A 26,465-nucleotide genomic window follows, 5' to 3' on the forward strand; every position below is an offset into this window, starting at 1 on the left:
AACATAGCTCAGGCAGTAGAAAGCTCTCTCATCCATTTATATGCAGATGATACAGTCTTATACTCAACTGGTCCCTCCCTGTATTTTGTGTTAAACGCTCTACAACAAAGCGTTCTAAGTATCCAACAAGCTTTCACTGCCCTTAACCTTGTTCTGAACACCTCCAAAACAAAAGCCATGTGATTTGGTAAGAAGAATGCCCCTCTCCCCACAGGTATGATTACTACCTCTGAGGGTTTAGAGCTTAACCTCATACAAGTACTTGGGAGTACGGCTGAACAGTACACTGACCTTCTCTCAGCACATACCTGTATCAAAGCTGCAGGCTGAAGTTAAATCTAGACTTGGTTTCCTCTATCGTAATCGTTCCTCTTTCACTGCAGCTGCCAAACTAACCCTGATTCAGATGACCATCTTACCCATGCTAGATTATTGAGATGTAATTTATAGATCGGCAGGTAAGGGTGCTCTCGAGGGGCTAGATGTACTTTACCATTCGGCCATGAGATTTGCCACCAATGCTCCTTACAGGACACATCACTGCACTCTATACTCCTCTGTAAACTGGTAATCTCTGTATACCTGTCGCAAGACCCACTGGTTGATGCTTATTTCTAAATCCCTCTTAGCCCTCACTCCCAACTATCTGACAGTCACAGTCTGTTCAAGGTCCCCAAAGCACACACATCCCTGGGTTGCTTGTCTTTTCAGTTCGGTGCAGCTAGCAACTGAAACGAGCTGCAACAAACACTCAAACTGGACAGTTTTATCTCAATATCTTCAGTTAACGACTCAATCATGGACACTCTTACTGACAGTTGTGGCTGCTTTGCGTGATGTATTGGTGTTTCTACCTTCTTGCCCTTTGTACTGCTGTCTGTGCCCAATAATGTTTGCACCATGTTCTGCTGCCATGTGTTGCTAACATGTTGCTGTCATGTTGTGTTGCTACAATGCTGTGTTGTCATGTGTGTCTGCCTTTGTCACTTCCTGACCATAGAAATAATTTATTTTCTATGGTAGAGTAGGTCAGGGCGAGACTAGGGGTTTAGTCTAGTTTATATTTTCTATGTGGGGTTCTAGTTGGGTTTTTCTATGTTGGTGTTTTGGTATGATTCCCAATTAGAGACAGCTGGCTATCGTTGTCTCTAATTGGGGATCATACTTAAGTAGCATTTTTTCCACCTGTGTGTTATGGGATCTTGTTTTTGAGTTATTGCACGTAGCATCTCTGTAGTCACAGTTCGTTGTTAGTTCATTGTTTGTTTCATTATTCGTTTTTGTCTTTGCCCAGTTTCACTTTATTCATTAAAATTATGTGGTCCGATATTCATTCCAGCAAACATGACAGCCTTGCTATGTTGTTGTCTTAGGTCTCTCTTTATGTAGTATTGTGTTGTCTCTCTTGTCGTGATGTGTGTTTTGTCCTATATTTTATTTTATTTATTGAACATTTCTATGACATTTCTAATCCTAGCCCTCGTCCCCGCAGGAGGCCTTTTGTCTTTTGATAGGCTGTCATTGTAAATAGGAATTTGTTCTTAATAACTTATGGCTGGGGGCAGTATTGAGTAGCTTGGATGAATAAGGTGCCCAGAGTAAACTGCCTACTACTCAGTCCCAGTTGCTAATATCTGCATATTAATAGTACTCTGAAGTTTCTAAAACTGTTTGAATGACGTCTGTGAGTATAACAGAACTCAAATGGCAGGCAAAAACCTGAGAATAAATCACACCAGGAAGTGGGAAATTTGAGGTTGGTCGATTTTCAACTCATTCCTTATTGAAGATACAGTGGGATATTGGTCATGTTGCACTTCAGAAGGCTTCCACTAGATGTCAACAGTCTTTAGAAACTTGTTTGAGGATTCTACTGTAAAGGAGGGGCTTATAAGGGCTCTTTGAGTCAGTGGTCTGGCAGAGTGCCACAAGCTCGTGACGCTCGTTCATGTGAGAGTTAGCTCATGTTCCATTGCTTTTCTACAGACAAAGGAATTCTACGGTTGGAACATTATTGAAGATTTATGATAAAAACATCCTAAAGATTGATTCTATACTTCGTTTAACATGTTTCTACGAACTATAATATGACTTTTTGTCTGAACTTTTGCCTGGACTTGCCTGTTTGCCTCTTGTAAGTTTGGATTGTGTACTAAACGCGCAAACAAAAAGGAGTTATTTGGACATAAATTATGGACATTATCGAACAAAACAAACATTTATTGTGGAACTGGGATTCCTGGGAGTGCATTCTGATGAAAGTCATCAAAGGTAAGTGAATATTTATAATGCTATTTCTGACTTCCACAACATGGTGGATATCTGTTTGGCTTGTTTTGTGTCTGAGCGCTGTACTTAGATTATTGCATGGTGTGCTTTTTCCGTAAAGTTTTTTTGAAATCTGACACAGTGGTTGCATTAAGGAGAAGTGTATCTATAATTCCATGCACAATAGTTGTATTTTATCAATGTTTATTATGAGTATTTCTGTAAATTGATTTGGCTCTCGGCAAAATCACCGGATGTTTTGGAACTACTAAACGTAACGCGCCAATGTAAACAGATTTTTGGATATAAATATGAACTTCATCGAACAAAACATACATGTCTTGTGTAACATGAAGTCCTATGAGTGTCATCTGATGATGAAGATCATCAAAGGTTAGTGATTAATTTAATCTATTTCTGCTTTTTGTGACTCCTCTCTTTGGCTGGAAAAATGGCTGTGTTTTTCTGTAACTAAGCAGTGACCTAACATAATCGTTTGGTGTGCTTTCGCAGTAAAGCCTTTTTGAAATCGGACACTGTGACTGGATTTAAAGTTTATCTTTAAAATGGTGTAAAATACTTGAACGTTTGAGGAATTTTAATTATGGGATTTCCGTTGTTTTGAATTTAGCGCCATGCAATTTCACTGGCTGTTGGCGAGGTGGGACGCTACCGTCTCACATATCCCAGAGAAGTTTTAACAACCCTATCAACAAGGCAGGTCCTACAGGTCCTAGTTTTGTCACAATTTGACTACTGTTCAGTCGTGTGGTCAGGTGCCACAAAAAAGGACTTAGTAAAATGGCAATTGGCTCAGAACAGGGCACCATGGCCGGCCCTTGGATGTTTTTATTTATTTATTTCACCTTTATTTAACCAGGTAGGCAAGTTGAGAACAAGTTCTCATTTACAATTGCGACCTGGCCAAGATAAAGCAAAGCAGTTCAACACATACAACAACACAGAGTTACACATGGAGAAAAACAAACATACAGTCAATAATACAGTAGAAAAATAAGTCTATATATGATGTGAGCAAATGAGGTGAGATAAGGGAGGTAAAGGCAAAAAAGGCCATGGTGGTGAAGTAAATACAATATAGTAAGTAAAACACTGGAATGGTAGATTTACAGTGGAAGAATGTGCGAAGTAGAAATAGAAATAATGGGGTGCAATGGAGCAAAATATATAAACACAGTAGGGGAAGAGGTTGTTGTTTGGGCTAAATTATAGATGAGCTATGTACAGGTGCAGTAATCTGTGAGCTGCTCTGACAGCTGGTGCTTAAAGCTAGTGAAGGAGATATGAGTTTCCAGTTTCAGAATTTTTTGTAGTTCCTTCTAGTCATTGGCAGCAGAGAACTGGAAGGAGAGTCGGCCAAAGGAATAATTGGTTTTGGGGGTGACCAGAGAGATATACCTGCTGGAGGAGCACGTGCTACAGGTGGGTGCTGCTATGGTGACCAGTGAGCTGAGATAAGGGGGGACTTTACCTAGCAGGGTCTTGTAGATGACCAGGAGCCAGTGGGTTTGGCGACGAGTATGAAGCGAGGGCCAGCCAACGAGAGTGTACAGGTCGCAGTGGTGGGTAGTATATGGGGCTTTGGTGACAAAACAGATGGCACTGTGATAGACTTCCAATTTATTGAGTAGGGTATTGTAGGCTATTTTGTAAATGACATCTCCAAAGTCGATGATCGGTAGGATGGTCAGTTTTACGAGGGTATATTTGGCAGCATGAGTGAAGGATGCTTTGTTGCGAAATAGGAAGCCAATTATAGATTTAACTTTGGATTGGAGATGTTTGATGTGAGTCTGGAAGGAGAGTTTACAGTCTAACCAGACACCTAGGTATTTGTAGTTGTCCACATATTCTAAGTCAGAACCGTCTAGGGTAGTGATGCTGGACGGGCGGGCAGGTGCAGGCAGCGATCACTTGAAGAGCATGCGTTTGGTTTTACTTGTATTTAAGAGCAGTTGGAGGCCACTGAAGGAGAGTTGTATGGCATTGAAGCTCGTCTGGAGGGTTGTTAACACAGTGTCCAAAGAAGGGCCAGAAGTATACAGAAAGGTGTTGTTTGCGTAGAGGTGGATCAGACACTCAGAGAGCTACTATTAATAATATGCTTGTCAATCTCTCCTGGCTGAAAGTGGAGAAGAGATTGACTTCATCATTACTTTTATTTATGAGAGGTATTGACATGTTGAATACACCGAGCTATCTGTCTAAACTGCTGGCACACAGCTCGGACACCCATGCATACCCCACAAAACATGCCACAAGACGTCCCTTCCCAGTCCCCAAGTCCAAAACAGACTATGGGAGGCACACAGTACTACATCAAGCCATGACTACATGGAACTCTATTCCACATCAAGTAAATGGCGCAAGCAGTAAAATTAGATTTAATAAACAGATAAAAAAAACACCTTATGGAACAGCGGGGTCTGTGAAGCAACACAGACATTGGCACAGACATACGCATACACACACATACACATACACACATACGATAACATACGCACTATACATACACATGGATTTAGTACTGTAGATATGTGGTAGTGGTGGAGTAGGGTCCTGAGTTCACACAGTGTGTTGTGAAATCTGTGAATGTATTGTAATATTTAAAAATTGTATAAACTACCTTAATTTTGCTGGACCCAAGGAAGAGCTAATGGGGATCGATAATAAATACAAATACAAAACTATGTCCTCTTATTCAGCATTGATGATAAATGCAAATAATATGCAAATAAATCATATGCAAATAAATCTAAAGAAATATCTTTAGAGACAGATTTGATTTTAACTACCGGTGATGGTCAGGTCGCGCAAATGTTCTATATGCTCAAAGGGGAGGGGGAGGTTTTAGATGGTTGAGGGGCAGCTCTCAGGTGGAACTTTGGGGAGGATCTTGGATGGTTGGTGGCTTGGTGGTTGGGAGCTTGGGCCGGTGGCCGAGAGTTCTCTGGTTCAGGTCCTCGATTCGACTTGGTGGGAGATTAGTCGATGTGCCCTTGGGCGAGGAACTTGACTCTGGTTCCACCTGTGGGTCGCTATGGATGGGAGTGTCTGCTATTCTAAAATGCGCAGTTTTGTCACACAACACAGATGTCTGAAATTTTGAGGGAGCATGTAATTGGCATGCTGACTGCAGGAATGTCCACCAAAGCTGTTGCCGGAGAATTGAATGTTCATTTCTCTACCATAAACCCCTCCAACGTCATTTTAGAGAATTTGGCAGTTCATCCAACCAGACAACCGCAGACCACATGTAACCATGCCAGCACAGGACCTCCACATCCGGCTTCTTCACCTGCAGGATCGTCTGAAACCAGCGACCCGGACACCTGATGTAACTGAAGAATTTCTGCACAAACTGTCTGAAACATATCAGGGAAACACATCTGTGTGCTCATCTCCCTCACCAGGGTCTTGACCTGATTGCAGTTTGGCGTTGTAACCGACTTTAGTGGGCAAATGCTCACTTTGGATGGCCACTGGAACGCTGGAGAAGTGTACTCTTCACAAATTAATCCTGGTATCAACTGTACCAGGCAGATGGCAGACAGCATCGTGTGGGCAAGCGGTTTGCTCATGTCAACTTTGTGAACAGAGTGCCTCATGGTGGCAGTGGAGTTATGGTATGGGCAGGCAATTGCATTTTATCGATGGCAATTTGAATGCACAGAGATACCGTGATGAGATCCTGAGGCCCATTGTCTTGCCGTTCATCTGCCATCATCCCTCGGAAGCATCTGTACACAATTCCTGTAGGTCAAAATGTCCCAGTTCTTCCATGGCCTAAATACTCAAAAGACGTCACCAATTGAGCATGTTTGGGATGTTCGGGATCGAGGTGTACAACAGCGTGTTCCAGTTCCCGACAATATCCAGCAACTTCGCACAGCCATTGACGAGAAGTGGGACAACATTCCACAGGCCACAATCAACAGCCTGATCAACACTATGCAAAGGAGATTTGTCGTGGTGCTTGAGGAAAATGATGGTCACATCAGATACTGACTGGTTTTCTGATCCACGCCCCTACCTTTTTTAAGGTATCTGTGACCAATAGATGCCTATCTGTAATCCCAGTCATGTAAAATCAATAGATTGTTGACCTCTGATGACCTCTGAGTAAAATATTTTTAAATGTTGCGTTTATATTTTTGTTAATTGTTAATGTACTGAATAAGACTCACATTCCTTTCAATCTTTTACACAGATTTTGGCATATTTCATATCTTTAAAAAAAGAACCACCAGTCAGGGGGATACAGACAGCTCAAGAGGTATGCTTAGATATGCATAACAATACTTGGTTTAAATGTGATCTGGCACCTTAACTACGATGCCATGATATGTGCCTGTATTGATGTGTGTTATGATCCCATGTACTGTGTTGTAATTTGGATGTAATATCCTAGGCATGCTAGTGCAGTATATTGAGATGTGTGATTTACAACAGTCAGAATGACACTCTCATTAAAATGAAAATTGAACAGGTGAAAAGGTATGCGTAGATAACCTATGCTGATTTTTTTATTTTATTTTTTTAGATAGGATTAGGCATAATGATTATGGCTCCCATTCTCGCATACCACAAGGTGACTGTATAGTTCCCTTAAGGAAAAGGACCTTTAGTCAATCTGCTTTCTCCGTGAGAGCACATAAACACAGAAAAAGGACATCAGGACACTAAGGACAATCACCCACGAAACACTCAAAGAATATGGCTGCCTAAATATACGCTCCGTTTTGTTTGGCTAAGAAAAAAAAACGAAAATTAAGTGATTACAATGCCAAACTTTTTTCCAAATTAACTCCATAATATCGGCAGAAACATGGCAAACGTTGTTTAGAATCAATCCTCAAGGTGTTTTTCACATATCTATTCGATGATTAATCATTCGTGGCAGTTGGGTTTCTCCTCGGAAGCAAATGGAAAAATACACGCAGCTGGAGATTACGCAATCATTTCGACGGAGGCGAGCACCTAGTAAATGTAGTCTCTTATGGTCAATCTTCCAATGATACGCCTACAAATACGTCACAATGCTGCAGACACCTTGGGGAAACGACAGAAAGTGTAAGCTCATTCCTGGCGCATTCACAGCCATATAAGGAGACATTGGAACACAGCGCCATCAAAATCTGGGGCATTTCCTGTTTGAAATTTTATCTTGGTTTCGCCTGTAGCATCAGTTCTGTGGCACTCACAGATAATATCTTTGCAGTTTTGGAAACGTCAGAGTGTTTTCTTTCCAAAGATGTCAATTATATGCAGAGTCAAGCATCTTTTCGTGACAAAATATCTTGTTTAAAACGGGAACGTTTTTTTATCCAAAAATTAAAAGAGCGCCCCCTATATCGAAGAAGTTGCTTCTACCCCCAAGCCATAAGACTCCTGAACAGCTAATCAAATGGCTACCCGGACTGTTAGCATTGCCCCCCCCCCCCCCCCCCCCCGCCTTTTATGCTGCTGCTACTCTCTGTTTATTATCTATGCAGTCACTTTAACTCTACCTACATGTACATATTACCTCAATTACAACCGACTAACCGGTGTCCCCGCACATTGACTCTGTACCTCACCCCCTGTACTGTATATAGCTATTGTTATTTTACTGCTGTTCTTTAATTATTTGTTACTTTTATTTTGTACTTATCTATGTTTTACTTAACACTTGTTTTTCTTAAAACTGCATTGTTGGCTAAGGGCTTGTAAGTAAGCATTTCACTGTAAGGTCTGTTGAATTTGGCGAATGTGACAAATACAATTTGATTTGATTTGATTGTGGAATCTATCACAAAATCTTTTGGAAAATGTATGTTTTCTGCATGCACTTACCAGGATTGAGAGTCCAACTGTGCTCTGTGGTGTTAAGACAATCTATAGTAACTGATATTGCAGAAGCAGGAGATCAGTGTTCCAGCATTGTAGTTGTACATGATAGTGGTCAAGTAGTTTGTTTTTTGTGCTAAACTAGTGATAAATAATCAATATTACATCAAAGTTGTGATATAAGAGATCTCTCAACCACTCTGGCTTTTCATCATAAGTCTGTAGAAAGCTGATAGGTCAAAAATAAATTATATTCCTCATGGAGTGGGGAATCTATACCAGGGGAATGGGAGACAAGGCAAGCATTACAAGCCTGTTGTGTAGTAGGCCTACTTGCAATTATTAACAGCTGATCCTGCCATTTCCAGGCAGGCCACATCTTTTAATACCATAATTACAGCCTTTTTAACAATAGCTGATTAGAGGACCACATCCTTGGACAACTAGACCCATTTTGATACATTTATTATCTCAGAGAGGGAATGATTTGTGAATTATATCCACACAACTCGTAATACAGTGTATTCTTATTAAGACATCAAACCATCAAAATGTGATGTTATTATATATAGGCTATTTTTAGTTACACTCACTTTGATTGTTTGAGAAAACAACTTACCAACCCAGTAAAATGGCTCCATAAACGAACTGAAACATCAGCTGTGGGAGGTTGCTGGGACTGAAGAAAAGGTCCCAACATCTTCTGTGGCATCCTAGTGGTCGCCTATAACGTTTGGCTAGAGGGCTTCTTATAATGGACTAGCGGTGGGGGCTTCTAAAGTGCACCTGCAGACAAGCAAAACCATTAACCCGCTCCTCGGAAAGACAATTGCTTTGAGATTCGCCGTCGGTCTGTGAATTGGAACATTACTTTTACGCAAGAACTTGGAATTTTACGCACAAAAACTGAGGTAAGTATTTGATCATGGCCCGTGGCATGTGTTTGGGCAGCTGAACCGGACTCTTGCTTTCTTCATATAGTTTTTTTAACCGCTCCCCTCCTCCGCTCAGCTTCATGATATGTAGAAGACCCAGAGGATAAAGACTTTTCCGGCTAGGACTTTCTTATCCATGTGTAGATTTCCACAATAATTTGTCAAATGTAAAAAAACAGGAATGGAAGTGGAGTAAATCAAAAGAAAGTGCTTGTGATAACGATGGGACGTACTGTTATATAAATAATCTAATATCAAGCATTACTAGCAGACCGAAGCTCTGGTTAAACCTGATGCCCTCAGATAACTCTGGGCCCAGTGTCCTCAGTCAAGTTTAGAGCCTACGTGCAATAACATGATTATCCGAAGGACACACAGCTGCCATCACGCAAATATAATCCCCTGTAACTACAAAGAACAGCCTGCAACACTAACGAGCTTAGAGTGCCAAACTATCTCACTGACATTGAACCCTACATGCACTCCTGCATAAACAGGAAACACCTGAGCCTAAAGCAGACATTACCAGTCCCTAAATCCACGCTTCCTTGACACACATACATCTCATGAGCAACGCACACTCACACTCCACCCCCCCCCCCCTACTGGTCGGGTGACGTGAGCAGAGAACTCTGCTGTGCACCAATGGGGCTCCTGCTCTGGCTAGAGCAGACCCGCCTCCAACTCTTCAGGACCAGTCAGAAGACCAACACGACGAGACTCCACCTACATTATTCTGTGTATACATTCTGTTGTAAACTCTGGCGAGACAGCCTAATTTTTCTGACTCCTCACAGAGTCATATTGCTTAGGTCCGTGCACGATAAACGGCAGGACAAGATATCTTTGACTCAATAAACTGCCTTTTTGATACACCTGATTCCACTCTGTCCAGCGTCGTTGTTTTGCATTCCCTCTCCTGTATGTAAACACCAACAGTACTTAAACTCAAAATGCGTTAGGGGAAAATGTAGGCTACAGTAAAAACTGATGGAAAAACTGTATTTACAAAAGTAAACACAAAACCAAATGTTGGAGAACTGTTCACACGTAGTCTAATGTCCATCGCTGTTGTAGGGTGGACCGTGTTGAAAGATAGATGAATAGGAAGTCAAGTGTAGTGTAATTATGAGACCCATCCCTCATTTCCATATCTAGTGTGGGTCTGCTGGACCTTAGCCAATCGAAAGCCACCAAGAGTGGTTAAGCATTATCCTCCATCATAATTACACTGACATGCGCAATCTGCACGTTGGTCAAATCAGCTAATACTCTATACCTTATTTCACTGGCCCAACTTTCTCTGACGGGTTCTATTTGTTTACTGCCAATGTATCGGCAAAGGCAGCAATGCAACTAGCTGATAACTGACGACATGTCCCGCCGCAAGCAAGCGAAGCCACAACATCTCAAGTCAGACGAAGAAGAGTTGCAAATTTACGTCCCATCACAACATGGTACGTGAGATTCACACACCACACTATAATAGGCTACAGGCCTATTTTGCTTTAATAGTTATTATTTCATAACGTATTTTATTTCTTCATAACCTTTCATATTGTATTACTGTGAATGGGAGCACATTTTCAACGTTCTTTATCCTGTACATCAGGGTGATATTTCTTATAAAATCTTAGAAAGTGGAATACATAAATGGTAGCCTATAGCCTAGATAAATAATATACATTGGCACAAATAAATTCAATTCCCCTCGGATATGATAAGATCATTCTGGATAGGTTGTTGTCTGATCGATTTCAAAGCACACTTTCATGAGGTATGCGTGCAATTTTGCCCATTGGCAGGACTAATGGTATAAATTAGTATTGAGAAATGTGTAGCTCAGTAGGTTGCATCCTTTCAGTGTGAATTAATATTGAACACAGTTGCATGCAGTTGTGTAGTGGAGAGTAAATGCAGTTTACACACATTTTGCGTAAAATGCATTGAAAGTGTAGGAAGCGTTACTTTTTTCACCTCAACCTGCGTTCAGTTTACTTACATGTTTTTTTTTACCACTACATCACTGGCTATATGAAAAAAAATGTTTTGTTGTTATTACATTTGTCATCAAATAATTTCCTGACATAATTTTGACAAATATATTAAAAAATTAAATAGTTTCACATAGGACCCATATCAACTCCTCTCTATATTATTTCCTACTTCTAGTGTAACTGTATAATGCTAATGAAAACTATATGGTAGGCATCTATGGTTACTATTGAAATATGATTTACATAATGGCCTATAGGTCTAGAATGTTCGGTTTTGGATTAAGGAAGTGTTCATGATAATAAGGATACCCCTACTAATTCGTTTTTTGAAAGAGGTAGGCTATATAGGTCTAGGGGTAAAAGAGAATGCCTAATGGGAAAGATGTTACTTTTTTTATTAGAGTATATTGTTCCTCAGGTTTTGAAAAGAAAACATGTATGGTCATTGAAATGTTTTTGTTAGTTCATATTCTACTGCAATATATATGCTAAGCCCACTGGTCACAAACTGGTTAAATCAACACTGTTTCAACATAATTTGTCAAAGCAAAGTATTGACATATTGTGACATATGGAATCTACATGGAAAATGCATTGGATTTGAAAAAAGTAATCAAATTAAACTGTTGTTTTGAGGGTGAAATTTCAACCACAGGATTATGTCATCATGGTAACCAAATATTAACATAGACAAACCTTGTATAAAATATGTTGAATTTTTACCTTTAAAACAATGTCAGATCTTCAACTTTATTTCCACTATCAGAAAGCAACAATATAGGCAGGGCAGCACCTCATACTGGAAAATTAATTTAACTACAGCTATCCTTTGGTCTCCCATCCAGGGTTTTAAACAAGCCCTGCTTATGATATTTCTCACTGACTATTACCAATGTGCTATCATCAAAGTAATTCCAAAGGGTTGGTTTAACAGAGCAAATTAAATGTGACCATACTTTATCACTCATAGCGTCAATTATGCTATTTAGGCCTATATAACATTTTCAAAGTCATCAACAGCTATTGTTTCAATTCAACCCTGGACTCAACTAAAAATAGACAATACATAGGCCTAGGGTTTCAAGCTCTGATTTAATTCAAATGTAATGATATTGAATAGTGTTTGGTTGTCAACCCAACCAAATATCAACATTTGAAGGTGATGCATCTTCTACTTGGATAGTTCCATCTGTGCCACTGACTTAATTCCAGTTTGTTTACAAATTATTAATTGATATGTTAGATTCACATCTCCATTTCAACCAAAAATGTAAGTTAAGCAATGTGACTAAATCAAATCAAACTTTATTTAAAGTGCATTTAAAGTTTGATTTGATTTACTCCTATAATTTAACGTAGATTTTGGGTTGATATATAGACTTGAATCCCAACAGATCAATTATTAATTTGTAGACAAACTAGAATTAAAGCCAGACTGGGTCAGTGACACAGATGGAACTATCCGAGCAAAATATAAATGTCCTTCAAATATTGATATTTGGTTGTATAAATGTCTTCTTGTATAATCTTAATAAAGCTTGCGTGTTCAATATATCATGCATAGGTAACTGCAGGTCTGTGGAGATTTTCACAATTGTTGTAATAATCTGTGCAGAATCTCCAACGGAATTGGTCACTTCCACCACGTTGCCTACTTTTAATGTAATCTGAACTGCAATCCAGGCCATTTGGTTCTGCTATTAGATGAAGCACAGTAATAACACATTAATGTGTTGTATAAATAAGAAAAATATCGGACATTGTAGTCCCATTTGAACTTTGCTGTGATTTTAAATAGTTGCAATCGCAGTGATAGACATTTGGGGGACAACTAAACCAAAAATTGGGTTGTGCTTTCAGATGGATGAAAGCATAATGATAGCACATTGGAAATTCAACAAACTTTTTTTGAGTGGGGAATATAGGTTGTAATATCATTGATCAAATTCTCAACCAAATATGACCAAATTACCCAAATTGAAATGACTTGGTGTGTCCAGTGGGAGGCTACTTGTCTGAAAGTGTTTATCTGATTAGATATAGTGCATGTGGAAAATATTCAGCCCCCTTCCCTTTGCCCACATTTTGTTACATTCCAGTCTTATTCTAAAATGGATTAAGTCAATTATGTTCATCATCAATCTACACACAATACCCCAAAATGACAAAATGAAAACAGGTTTTTAGAAATGTTTGCAAATGTATCAAAACACAAAAACAGAAATACCTTATATATATATATATATATACAGTGCCTTGCGAAAGTATTCAGCCCACTTGAACTTTGCGACCTTTTGCCACATTTCAGGCTTCAAACATAAAGATATAAAACTGTATTTTTTTGTGAAGAATCAACAACAAGTGGGACACAATCATGAAGTGGAACGACATTTATTGGATATTTCAAACTTTTTTAACAAATCAAAACTGAAAAATTGGGCGTGCAAAATTATTCAGCCCCCTTAAGTTAATACTTTGTAGCGCCACCTTTTGCTGCGATTACAGCTGTAAGTCGCTTGGTGTATGTCTCTATCAGTTTTGCACATCGAGAGACTGAAATTTTTTCCCATTCCTCCTTGCAAAACCGCTCGAGCTCAGTGAGGTTGGATGGAGAGCATTTGTGAACAGCAGTTTTCAGTTCTTTCCACAGATTCTCGATTGGATTCAGGTCTGGACTTTGACTTGGCCATTCTAACACCTGGATATGTTTATTTTTGAACCATTCCATTGTAGATTTTGCTTTATGTTTTGGATCATTGTCTTGTTGGAAGACAAATCTCCGTCCCAGTCTCAGGTCTTTTGCAGACTCTATCAGGTTTTCTTCCAGAATGGTCCTGTATTTGGCTCCATCCATCTTCCCATCAATTTTAACCATCTTCCCTGTCCCTGCTGAAGAAAAGCAGGCCCAACCCATGATGCTGCCACCACCATGTTTGACAGTGGGGATGGTGTGTTCAAGGTGATGAGCTGTGTTGCTTTTACGCCAAACATAACGTCTTGCATTGTTGCCAAAAAGTTCCATTTTGGTTTAATCTGACCAGAGCACCTTCTTCCACATGTTTGGTGTGTCTCCCAGGTGGCTTGTGGCAAACTTTAAACTACACTTTTTATGGATATCTTTAAGAAATGGCTTTCTTCTTGCCACTCTTCCATAAAGGCCAGATTTGTGCAATATACGACTGATTGTTGTCCTATGGACAGAGTCTCCAACCTCAGCTGTAGATCTCTGCAGTTCATCCAGAGTGATCATGGGCCTCTTGGCTGCATCTCTGATCAGTCTTCTCCTTGTATGAGCTGAAAGTTTAGAGGGACGGCCAGGTCTTGGTAGATTTGCAGTGGTCTGATACTCCTTCCATTTCAATATTATCACTTGCACAGTACTCCTTGGGATGTTTAAAGCTTGGGAAATCTTTTTGTATCCAAATCCGGCTTTAAACTTCTTCACAACAGTATCTCGGACCTGCCTGGTGTGTTCCTTGTTCTTCATGATGCTCTCTGCGCTTTTAACGGACCTCTGAGACTATCACAGTGCAGGTGCATTTATACGGAGACTTGATTACACACAGGTGGATTGTATTTATCATCATTAGTCATTTAGGTCAACATTGGATCATTCAGAGATCCTCACTGAACTTCTGGAGAGAGTTTGCTGCACTGAAAGTAAAGGGGCTGAATAATTTTGCACGCCCAATTTTTCAGTCTTTGCGTGTTATAAAAGTTTGAAATATCCAATAAATTACATTCCACTTCATAATTGTGTCCCACTTGTTGTTGATTCTTCACAAAAAAATACAGTTTTACATCTTTATGTTTGAAGCCTGAAATGTGGCAAAAGGTCGCAAAGTTCAAGGGGGCCGAATACTTTCGCAAGGCACTGTATATATATATATATATATATATATATATATATATATATATATAAAAGTATTCAGTCCCTTTGCTATGAGATTTGAAATTGAGCTCAGGTGCATCATTTCCATTGATCATGTTTCTACAACTTGAATGAAGTCCACCTGTGGTAAATTCAATTGATTGGACATGGAAGGCACATACCTGTCTATATGAGGTCCCACAGTTGACAATGCAAGAACCAAGCCAGGAGGTCGAAGGAATTGTCTGTAGAGCTCCTGAGACAGGATTGTGTCGAGGCACAGATCTGAGGAAGGGTACCAAAACATTTATGCAGCATTGAAGGTCCCCTAGAACACAGTGGCCTCCATCAATGGAAGACTCTTCCTAGAGCTGGCCGCCCGGCTAAACTGAGCAATCGAGGGATAAGGATCTTGGTCAGGGAGGTGACCAAGACCTGATGGTCACTCTGACAGAGCTCCAAAATTCCTCTCTGGAGACGGGAGAACTTTTCAGTAGGACAACCATCTCTGCAGCACTCAAGCAATCAGGCCTTTATGATAGAATGGACAGACGGAAGCCACTCCTCAGTAAAAGGCACATGACAGACCACTTGGACAGCCTGCTTGGAGCCACCTAAAGGACTCTGACTATGAGAAACAAGATTCTCTGGCCTGGAGGAAACCTGGCACCATCCCGATGGTGAAGCATGGTGGTGGCAGCATCATGCTGTGGGGATGTTTTGCAGCGGCAGGGACTGGGAGACTACTCAGGATCGAGGGAAAGATGAACGGATCAAAGTACAAAGAGATCCTTGATGAAAACCTGCTCCAGAGCACTCAGGACCTTAGACTGGGGCAAAGTTCACCTTCCAACAGGACAATGACCCTAAGCACACAGCCAAGACAACGCAGGAGTGGCTTCGGGACAAGTCTCTGAATGTCCTTGAGTGGTCCAGCCAGAGCCCAGACTTGAACCCAATCGAACATCTCTGGAGTGTCCTGAAAATAGCTGTGCAGTGATGCTCCCCATCCAACCTGGCAGCGCTTGAGAGGATCTGCAGAGAAAAATGGGAGAACCTCCCCAAATACAGGTGTGCCAAGTGTCGTGAGGTGTTATCATTAATGTGATGACATGCTATTTATCGAATAAATGACTATGTTTATAATTAAGTGATTAAATTTATCAGGTAATCATTAACTCAGTAACCTGGGGCAAAACTGGAAAAGTTTGTTGAATGAGTTACCTTTTCCCGATTTAACTCAAAGTATATCAGAATATTGATTTCATAGCACTCACTAATTTATTAATTTCCTCATCAGTCTCATTCTGACTGTCTCATAATTCGTAAATCTGCACAAACCCGGGTCTCGATAATCATTCGGTACCACACAAATTGAGTTGATCATTTATTTTCTAACAAGCTAAATAATAAGATAAGATACACATACACAAACACACACAGTCTAGGGTATGGATTAGAATTTAATACAATGACAACAGATCTGTCTGTTTCCTTGCACTCATTCTGTGAGTGGTCTTCACAGGTCGGCTAATCAGCCGTGTCGACGCTACCAGCATGGGTAGGAGGGCCGTGTAGACACACGGTGACTTGAAAATAATAGCCAGAGTGTCCTGCTTAAGTTCACCTTCCTAGATACAGTATTTAGAATAGCTACTCCACCATAAACTTGAATGTTCAGAGATTTTACTTTATCTTCAACCTCGTGTTGCGTTTTGAGGTCACAACTAGTTGTAAAACCTTTGCTGCAGCGCATAGTAAAATTAGTCTTATATGTAAATTCTTCACTCACATGTTTTATACCCTCGGGTCACAAGGGGCGTTTCTGTCTACATGACATGCTCTCTGGGTTCCCTGGGGCATAGCTCGTTACAAGGCAAGGTATTAGGATTTACTATGATTTTTTTAGACAACTAAAAGTCTAAAAGTCACAGTCTTATCATCACCAAAACAATATCTTTCATCTGGATATTCTCTACACAACATAAAATATGTAAACATCACATATACATTATGAAAACTCTTCATGTTACAATATTGTTGTTATAATATCCTTATTTAACTTTTAATAAGATCATAAAATAGACATTCATCATTGTTACCAGCATGAAATATATTGTCCCAAAGTCCATTCATTTGTTGTTCTGTCATTTTGGGCTATAAACTCTTCCTAAGGCACACAGGCATTATAATTTACGATGGGCGTGAGGTCATAACCCCCCCCCAACACACCTCCATATCTCTCCCCCTCTGCGGGAGGGAGAGATATCTCTGTAGAACTGTGATCCACTGTAACCTGATCCTCACGTGTCTATGTTTGTGTTGCTTCTCAGTCCCCGCAGTTCCATAAGGTTTATTTTTATCTGTTTTTTAAATCTTAAATCTTTAAATCCATGTAGTTATGGCTGTCATGCTGGTATATGGGGTCGGGAGACAGGTGCAGGAATACGTAATAGTTGTATTTATTTACCCAAATTACAGAGTGCCGTGTACAGGCACGAAGACGAAGACCAAAGAAACACGTATACCAAACACAGGGTTGAGACCCAAACAAAAGAGCGAGGAGTACCTCGTATAAATACACAATCGCACAATGATTATCACACGGGACGAGACCCCTAATCATCTGAACAATACACGTGGCACGAATGCCAAAACAACACAGCACAGGTACTCACACGATCAACAGACATTGGAACAATAATCAACAGGACAATGGTGAACAAATGCCACACTTATACATTTGCTAATCAATGGGAATTAGGGGCCAGGTGTGCGTAATGACAGTTCCGGAGGGATCCATGATAATGACTCTATGTAGTACTGTGTGCCTCCCATAGTCTGTTCTGAACTTGGGGACTGTGAAGAGACCTCTGGTGGCATGTCTTGTGGGGTATGCATGGGTGTCTGAGCTTTGTAGCGATGAAGTCAATCTCTCCTCCACTTTGAGCCAGGAGAGATTGAAATGCTTATTATTAATGTTTGCTTTCTGTGTACATCCAAGGGCCAGCCGCTCTAACCTGTTCTGAGCCAATTGCAATTTTCCTAAGTCCCTCTTTGTGGCACCTGTCCACACGACTGAATGATATTCCAAGTGCTACAAAACTAGAGCCTGTAGGACCTGCCTTGTTGATAGTGCTGTTAATAAGGTAGAAGAGCGCTTTATTATGGACAGACTTCTCCCCATCTTAGCTACTGTTGCATCAATATGTTTTGACCATGACAGTTTACAATCCAGGGTTACTCCAAGCAATTTAGTCACCTCAACTTACTCAATTAACCAACATTATTTATTACAAGACTTAGTTGTGGTTTAGGGTTTAGTGAATGACTTGTCCCAAATACAACTAACTTTTTTTCCTGGAATCTAACATTACTAACTAACATTACTGAGTCCCACTGCCATATTTTCAAGCATGAAAATCCATCATGTTATGGGTATGCTTGAAATAGTTAAGGACTGCAGAGTTTTCTATGATAAAAAAATAAACAAATGGAGCTAAGCATAGTCAAAATCCTATAGGAAAACCTGGTTCAGTCTGCTTTCCACCAGACACTGGGAGATGAACTCAACTTTCAGCAGGACAATAACCTTATACACAAGTCCAAATCTACACTGGAGTTGTTTAACAAGAATACTGAATGTCTAGCAATGATCAACAACCAATTTGACAAAGCTGGATGAATTTTGAAAATAATAATGTGGTGTGGGTACCAGGTGTGGAAAGCTCTTAGAGACGTACCCAGAAAGACTCACATCTGTAATCACTGCCAAAGGTGATTAACTCTACCTACATGTACATATTACCTCAATTACCTCGACTAACCGCTGCCCCCGCACATTAACTCTGTACCGGTACCCCCTATATATATCCTCGCTATTGTTCATTTACTGCTGCTGTTTAAATATTTGTTACTTTTATTTTCAATTTTTTTTACTTATCAATTTTTTGCTTCATTTATTTTTCTTAACACCTCTTAAAGCATTGTTGGTTAAGGGCTTATATGTAAGCATTTCACTGTAAGGTCTACAACTGTTGTATTCGGAGCATGTGACAAATAACGTTTTATTTGATAAGGGGGTTAAATACTTATCTAATCAAGATTTTTTATTTTCCATATATTTTTTTTTACAAATGTTTTTTTTTCCACTTTAACATTAGAATATTTTGTGTAGATCGTTGACAAAATAGAAGACAATTAAATACATTTTAATCACACTTTGTAACAGAACAAAATGTGGAAAAAGTCCTAGGGTGTGAATACTTTCTGAAGGCACTTACTCTCTACTTAAATGTTTTGTGTGCTGTTTTTAAGCTTGAAAAAAAGCCCTCAGTGTGTTGACCGGTTATTATCAGGGCAGTTGTTGTGACAATTCCACACTGTATATCAGACATTCTCACACACACACAAACACACACACACACACACACACACACACACACACACACACACACACACACACACACACACACACACACACACACACACACACACACATGCTGTGCATATGTGCTGTCACAATGGCCCTGTTTTTCAACCAGTTACATGAATTAACTCAAAAAATATAAAAAAAACTATGTCTATCATTGTTTGTTTGACAGTTCTAAGTACCCAAAAAAGAATTTGTTACAATGTTTACTTGTTTGAACAAAACTTGTTTTATTTCATTTATTTGATGTACAGAATAGACAAAACCTTGGACAGATCACAGCACTCATGTTTCATAGATAACTTTATGCCATATTTACATTCTATCATGTTCTATAGAAGAGTTGACATGCACAGTCATCCCTTTTGCCATCTTTTTCCTGACTTTATAGACTGTTTAGGAAAAATAAGGAAAAGCAACTTGGGTGTTTGTGTAATAATATAAAGGTTAAAAATGGCACCCTATGGGCACTGGTCAAATGTAGTGCACTATAGAGGGAATATGGTGGCATTTTGGATGCACATTAAGTTTAATTTATGCTGGAAATTCCCAGCATTATAGAATAGACATCAATATACCTATTGCATATTCAAAATTCATATCATATGAAGGAAAAAATATAATTTTCTTGTATGTGCAAAGGAGGAATTTGCAGCTAGGGATTACAATTTTGTTCACCACATGTTTATAGCTGGATTATGTAAATATTAGTGAAGTTATTTAATATCAACATCAGACCAAGAAGTACATATTTGAATGATAGATGTTTTATTTATTTTTATTGAACCTTTATTTAATTAGGCCAGTCAGTTATGAATAAATTCTTATTTGCAAAAGGCTTCCTGCGGGAATGGGGGCTGAGATTAAAAATAAAAAAATAAAAAATATATAGGACAAAACACACATCACGATAGAAGAGACAACACAACACTACATAAAGAGAGACCTAAGACGACAACATAGCATGGCAGCAACACATCACAACACAGCATGGTAGCAACACAACATGGCAGCAGCACAACATGGGAGCAGCACAAAACAGGGTACAAACATTGTTGGACACAGACAACAGCACAAAGGGCAAGAAGGTAGAGACAACAATACATCACGCAAAGCAGCCACAACTGTCAGTAAGAGTGTCCATGATTGAGTCTTTGAATGAAGATATTGAGATAAAACTGTCCAGTTTGAGTGTTTATTGCAGCTCGTTCCAGTAGCTCGCTGCAGAAAACTGAAAAGACAAGCAACCCAGGGATGTGTGTGCTTGGGGGACCTTTAACAGAATGTGACTGGCAGAACAGGTGTTGTATGTGGAGGATGAGGGCTGCAGTAGATATCTCAGATAGGGGGGAGTGAGGCCTAAGAGGGTTTTATGAATAAGCAACAACCAGTGGGTCTTGCGATGGGTATACAGAGGTTACCAGTTTGCAGAAAAATATAGAGTACGTGATGTGTCCTGTAAGGAGCATTGGTGGCAAATCTGATGGCCGAATGGTAAAGAACATCTAGCCGCTCGAGAGCACCCTTTACGTGCCAGTGCCGATCTATAAATTACGTATCCATAATCTAGCATCTGTAAGATGGTCATCTGAATCAGGGTTAGTTTGGCAGCTGCGGTGAAAGAGGAACGATTACGATAGAGGAAACCAAGGCTAGATTTAACTTCAGCCTGCAGCTTTGATACAGGTATGTGCTGAGAGAAGGTCAGTGTACTGTTCAGCCGTACTCCCAAGTACTTGTATGAGGTTAAGCTCTAAACCCTCAGAGGTAGTAATCACACCTGTGGGGGAGAGGGGAATTCTTCTTACCAAACCATATGACCTTTGTTTTGGAGGTGTTCAGAACAATGTTAACGGCAGAGAAAGCTTGTTGGACACTAAGAAAGCTTTGATGTAGAGCGTTTAACACAAAATCCGGGGAGGGGCCAGTTAAGTATAAGACTGTATCATCTGAATATAAATGGATGAGAGAGCTTCCTACTGCCTGAACTATGTAATTGATGTAAATTGAGAAGAGCATGGGGCCTAGGATCGTGCCTTGGGGTACACCTTTGGTGACAGGCAGTGGCTGAGACAGCAGATTTTCTGACTTTATACACTGCACTCTTTGAGAGAGGTAGTTAGCAAACCAGGCCAAAGACCCCTCAGAGACACCAATACTCCTTAGCCAGCCCACAAGAATTGATAATATTTTAAACTAAGTATTACTTTCAAAATAGAAGCAGAATTCTATATTAATAATTTAAAAGGTTCCTATAAAATTGAGTAAATGAAGATCAATTATTGGGTTTTCCTTGTTTTGTTTCTTAAATTACGACACTATAAATATCATATCACATTCATTCACAGAATGTAGACATTTGAATTAACTGTAAAATATTATTTAGAAATATTGCAATTGTATGAACTTGTTTTCAACTTGTTTACAGAAGGTCATTAGGTAAACAATTTCACAAAGATAATAAAAAGAAATCCAGACATGCTCTGATAGACTATGATAACATGTTTGTTTGACAGAGTCAAGTGTTCTGGAATAGCATTTGAAATTCCTGCTGCGGAAATTAGTGGTTGATTGCAATAGGGAATGAGCGTGTCTAAGACCCAATTTGTACTCAACGGACATGGCACGTGAGTTCTATGAATGCGTTGGAAATCAATAATCAATGAATGTCATTAAGTTGCAGGATGCACAATGGATAGCTCACATAATTTGCATAAAAATAGATTGAATTTAGTAGAAACTGGGTCTATTATGATGCAATGAATAAATAGATTTAGAATGAAAACTACAGTGCCTTGCGATCCACCTGTGTTCTCACACTGGGGAGAGGCCATTCAAGTGCAACATCTGCGGCAATCGCTTCTCCACTAAAGGGAACCTGAAAGTCCACTTCCAAAGACACAAGGAAAAGTATCCCCATGTTCAGATGAACATGATGATCCAATGCCGGAGTATTTAGAAAATGTGCCAACGACCTCTGGTATTCCCTATGGAATGTCATTCCCTCCTGAAAAACCAGTAGCCACTTGGCTGGATAGCAAACCTGTTTTAGCGATGGTACCCACCGCAATGGGCCTTCAGCTTCCCTCCACTCTCACTACTATGGGAAGCTCAAGTGACTCTCTAAGTGTCACATTATCCATCAAATCTCCTTTTAGGCCCTCCCCAGACTCAAGTGAATGTGTGTCTTTGTTGCCGAACACTACAGGCAATGAAACTAGTGTTCCCACGGCTTTAAAGTCTCCACAGTCTAATCAGGAGCTGAAAGCAGAGGAAATGCACCTGCCCCAAAACTGCACAACTAAACCCAGGGTGAGTCCAGTTACTGTGGCAACAAGAACAGCCATGACTATGACCACATCCATACCAGAGCCCAGTGCTCCAACTTCTCCCGTTTCCAACTCCTCACCACTTTCCCTGGCCTCTGACCTGTTCAAAGCCAAGTTTCCATTCGGTGGCCTCCTGGACTCTATACAAACGTCAGAAACCTCAAAGCTCCACCAGCTGGTGGAGAACATAGACAAGAAAATAACAGACCCCAAACAGTGTGTCCTCTGTCACCGCGTGCTCAGCTGCCAGAGCATGCTGAAGATGCACTACTGTATCTACACTGGGGAGAGGCCCTTTAAATGTAAGGTGTGTGAAAGGGCTTTCACCACCAAAGGAAACCTGAAGACACACATTGGTGTCCACAGAGTAAACTCTCCTCTCCAGGTTCAACATTCATGTCCCATCTGCCATAAGACGTTCACTAAAGCTGTAGTGCTACAGCAGCACCTTCACATGCATATGGGGGATCAGATCTTAAACTCATCCTTAATGGAAGGCCTACAGGACCTGGACACTGATCTCTCCTCCCATGAGAAAAACTTTGACAGCCTGAGTAACTATGACAATGACCTCATGGATGATAACTCCATGGAGGAAGAAGAAGAAGTGGGTGTAGATCCCCTCAAACCCCTGAGCTCTGTCTCTAGTTCTCTAGATCACAACCTCAGTGAAGATTGAGCAAAATGAATCGCCCACCTTAACTCTGGTACTGGAAAACGGAGTGGCCCTGGATCTGAGAGGGATTCAACCTAACAGGCAGTGTGTGAAACAGGAGAGTCCTTACAGCATGATGTTCCTGAGTAGAACGTGGTAAGATAACAATATCAACAGATAATATCAACTGTAAGTGTAATAACAATGTTAAAATAACAGTATTCAATTTATAAATGCTCTGTATCAATACAAATGTTGTTTTCTCCCTTCACTATCTAGCAAATGTAGATCTCACTCAGTTACCCCCAAAACATATTAAAACTTGATTTAGCTGTTTTAGGTGCCAGCCAAAGCATTCCTGGCCTGGTTACCAGCATTGCGCCAAGGATGATCAAATCTGAAATTAATGGGTACCATCGACCGATGAATGTCAACAAGGGGGTGCATCATCCTTTTGGCCTCCCGGTCCCTGCCAGTCCTCCATCTCTGGTGAACCCAGGAATCACTTCTTTGCTTGGGCCACCTCAACTTCGACGGACCCCGAAGCAGCACAACTGCCACACGTGTGGGAAGAACTTCTCCTCAGCCAGTGCTGTACAGATCCATGAGAGGACCCACACAGGGGAGAAACCTTTCGGCTGCTCCATCTGTGGCAGGGCATTCACAACTAAAGGAAACCTGAAGGTACCACACATTCCTTTTGAATTTTAATTACTGTATTTATTACCCAAACACACTAAAGACTCTGTACCTGTTGTTCAAACAATTTCAGAATATGTTCAGTTTATAGATGGAAATGCTCTATCAGCTATGAGTAATTTTAATGGATTTTTGTTTCATCTTGTCCATCCCCTCTCCCTCATTCCTCTTTAGGTACACATGGGCCCTCACATGTGGAACAACGCCAGAAGAGGCAGGCATCTGTCAGTGGAGAACCCCATGGCCTTGTTGGGAGGGGAAGCTGCCATTAAGTTAGGAGAGACGTTTCAGAAGGACCTGACAGCACAGGCCATGAACATGGACACAGGGTTCTGGAATCGCTACGCGGCAGCTATAACCAATGGCCTGGCCATAAAGAACAATGAGATCTCAGTGATCCAGAATGGGTGGATTCCACAGCTTTATGCCATGACGGCAGGAATGGACAGAGTCAGCACTGGAGGTAGCCCACCAATGACAAGTCTGTGAAAGACAGCCATGGACCTTAGAATTAACCGACACTTTCTATGTTAATTGATGACAGTAAAAAGATTGGGATAAATTGAAATAACTTTAATAGTAGATTAATAAGATAAATATAGTATACAAACAATGTAGAGAATAATGATTTCATTTATTTGTAAAAATCTAAAAAAATATTTGTCACATGAGCCACATACAACAGGTACCTTACCTGTTAACTCTGTTATAATATATACAGATAAAAACATTGCATTAATTCACAGAGCTATAGTATTTAATTCTTGTTTTATTTTACTGTCCATTTACAAATGTTGGTTTTGCCAACAAAAACAAGTTGTTTCACTTTGTCCATGGTGCTAACTAGAGACATATACTCTATTACACTATAGAAATATATAGAAATGCAAAAAGAGGAATCTGTCTGTTGCCCACTACAGTAGGCCTACAGTATTTCCAAATTGTGTGCTAGAAGTTACAAATATGTGGCATTATAATTAACTTTTAATTCTAAATGTATCACAATGGTTGAGTTGAACTAAAACTAGAACAAACAAAAAAAACATACTGTCCCACTTGGCACAGATGTCATGCCTTGACCTTAGAGAGACATTTTATTTCTCTATTTGGTTAGGTCAGGGTGTGATTTGGGGTGGGCATTCTATGTTGTCTATTTCTTTGTTTTGGCCAATTGTGGTTCCCAATCAGAGAGGGCTGTCTATCGTTGTCTCTGATTGGGAATCATACTTAGGCAGCCTTTTTCCCACCTGTGTTTGTGGGTAGTTATTTTCTGTTTAGTCTCTGTTCCCTGACAGAACTGTTCGCTTTCGTTTTGTTACTTTGTTCGAGTGTTTTTTGATAATGAAAAAATCATGAACACTTTTCACGCTTGCGCTTTGGTCCACTCCTTCCGATGACAGGCGTTACAACAGACATCATTTCAACATCTAGTTTTGATTTACAGTTGGTTGAGATGTCAACTAACGTGAATTAAAAGTGAAATGTCACCATGTCATTAGATTTAGGTGAAGATTTTTATTTAAAAACTATGAAATTCCCTTACATTGATGACTTTTTGCTAATCAGTTTTCCACGTTGATTCAACCTCATCAGATGTATTTATTTTGTTTAAATTATGTGGAAACAACATTGATGCACCAAGTTTTTGCCTAGCGGGGTGTGCTCTCTTTACTACCTCTTTTAAAAATGTATGGGATTTAAATGATTAAATAACAAAAGAGTACATGGTGTTAGCCTTCAAATGGAAGAATTTGTGCAAGTCATTTTGCAACCCTAAGGATGGACAATCATTTCTTGAATTGACTTAATCTTAAACTACATGTCCCATGTCTTCACTGGACTTTACTCTAGACTTTACGCAGTATATCAGTATGGATTTCAGCTTCCTCATGTAAGTTATATTCTGCATCTAAAAATGTTCATGACATAGAATGACCAGGTCAATCCAGGTGAAAGCTATGATCCCTTATTGATGTCACTTCAATCAGTGTAGATGAAGGGGAGGTGGACAGGTTAGAGAGGATTTTTAGGCATTGAGACATTTGAGACATGGATTGTGTATGTGTGCCACTCAGAGGGTGACTGGGCAAGACAAAAGATGTAAATGGCGAATGGTAGTAGGTGTAAGACACACTGGTTTGTGTCAAGAACTGCAACACTGCTGGGTTTGGAATGGACATCAATGTAGGTGCGTGGAGTTCTATATCAGCAACGAGAATATCCACAACGGTAACATCTGTTATAGTGGACTGACTGGGGATTTTAGGTTGCGTATGCTTATTCCTTTTAAAAGTTGGGATATAATGCAATTCAAAATGTTAGAGTTAGTGGATGCTCTTTTTGTACAGAGCCAACAACGGCAGAGTATTGTTAAACTAAGGAAGTGCATGATATATATGAATCTTAAGGATTATGATTCAAAGGAACCC

General features: G+C 40.0%; 1 long non-coding RNA gene and 1 pseudogene across 1 annotated transcript in view; one reads left to right on the forward strand and one right to left on the reverse strand.

Annotated features, from left to right (window-relative positions):
- Positions 1 to 24,525, forward strand: part of LOC149970312 (sal-like protein 3) — a 63,296-nt pseudogene extending 38,771 nt beyond the window's left edge.
- Positions 1 to 26,465, reverse strand: part of LOC149970311 (uncharacterized) — a 431,327-nt gene that overhangs the window by 50,080 nt on the left and 354,782 nt on the right. The window lies entirely within an intron of this gene.

This window comes from Oncorhynchus mykiss, chromosome 30 (assembly GCF_057628025.1).
Source record: "Oncorhynchus mykiss isolate SJ-2025 chromosome 30, ASM5762802v1, whole genome shotgun sequence".
Taxonomy (NCBI): Eukaryota; Metazoa; Chordata; class Actinopteri; order Salmoniformes; family Salmonidae; genus Oncorhynchus; species Oncorhynchus mykiss.